Source organism: Quercus lobata, chromosome 11, assembly GCF_001633185.2.
Source record: "Quercus lobata isolate SW786 chromosome 11, ValleyOak3.0 Primary Assembly, whole genome shotgun sequence".
Lineage (NCBI taxonomy): Eukaryota > Viridiplantae > Streptophyta > Magnoliopsida > Fagales > Fagaceae > Quercus > Quercus lobata.
The window spans coordinates 54,657,649-54,658,765 of NC_044914.1; the positions used below are offsets into that span (position 1 = coordinate 54,657,649).

Here is a 1,117-nt window from a genome sequence, read left to right on the forward strand (position 1 = left end):
TTACCATGGCCACGGTACACGGACACATCCAAAATAGATCAACAAACCCAATAATATTAGTGGAACCCAAAGGAGAGGGAAAAACGAACCCCAAATCGTCATAGACTTTGAGTTTGATCTGACAACTGTCCACTGAAAAGCAACTGGACTCTTAACTTGGTGTTGATCGTTGCTCCAAACAATTGACCCAAATTCAGGCTTGGATGCATCTCCTACTCCCTTTGCCACAAATGTAATAGTGTAACTCCGTTTATTCCCTACTTTTCCAAAAAAAAAAAAAGCGTTGGAGGCTCTACTATCATAGCCACCGATGTTGGCACATTAACAGTCACGTGATAAACAAACCAAGCAGCACTGACATTCGTCAACACCCAGGTGTATCGAACAACCCCATTGTTTTCAAACAAGACGGAGAATGATGGGTAATTGAGTTCACCAGGGTTGGAAAATTTTCTCGAGCACGTAACATTGGAGCGTTTGACAATGGTTTGGACTTGATTAACGGTTAGTCCAAGGAGCACAAGAAGGTTATGTAATCCTCAGTTGAGATATAGTATATAAAGCCTGGAGAGAGGGCTTCATGTGGATCTACATGACCAGCCCTATGAGCCCATGGATTGGAAAGTGCTCCTCCTGCGGCATCTCTGAGAGGGGATTTGGTGTTGTCTTGAGTGTAGGCAGTAGTCATTAGGGCAGATTTGATTGTGCTTGGACTCCATTGTGGATGAGCTGCTTTTAACAATGCTGCCAATCCACTTATATGCGGGCAAGACATTGACGTACCTGTACCAATTCAATTAAGTAGTTGTCAAATGGAGTAATCTAACTTTGTGAAAATCAAGTGCGACTATTGGTTTCAAACTAAACCATGATTTGCTAATGCCATGAGTTGACTTCTTTTTTAGTGTCACCTAATTGGTTTGCGACTCCTAGCACTGCAAGAAAAAAAGTTTATTGCAACGAAAAAAACCATTACAATGAAAAAGACCATTACAATAACATTAGAGTCATTACAATAGTTGATACAAGATGTTGCAATAAAATTTAAGGTAATAGGTTTATGCAACAAAAATTTTTGTTGCAATAAACTCCAAATATTTTAATAATAACTTTGATG

The 1,117-nt window shown here is 39.6% G+C and overlaps 1 pseudogene; it reads right to left on the reverse strand.

Moving 5' to 3' along the window:
• LOC115967176 lies at positions 1-886 on the reverse strand (annotated as a pseudogene).
• Positions 887-1,117: the final 231 nt, after the last annotated feature.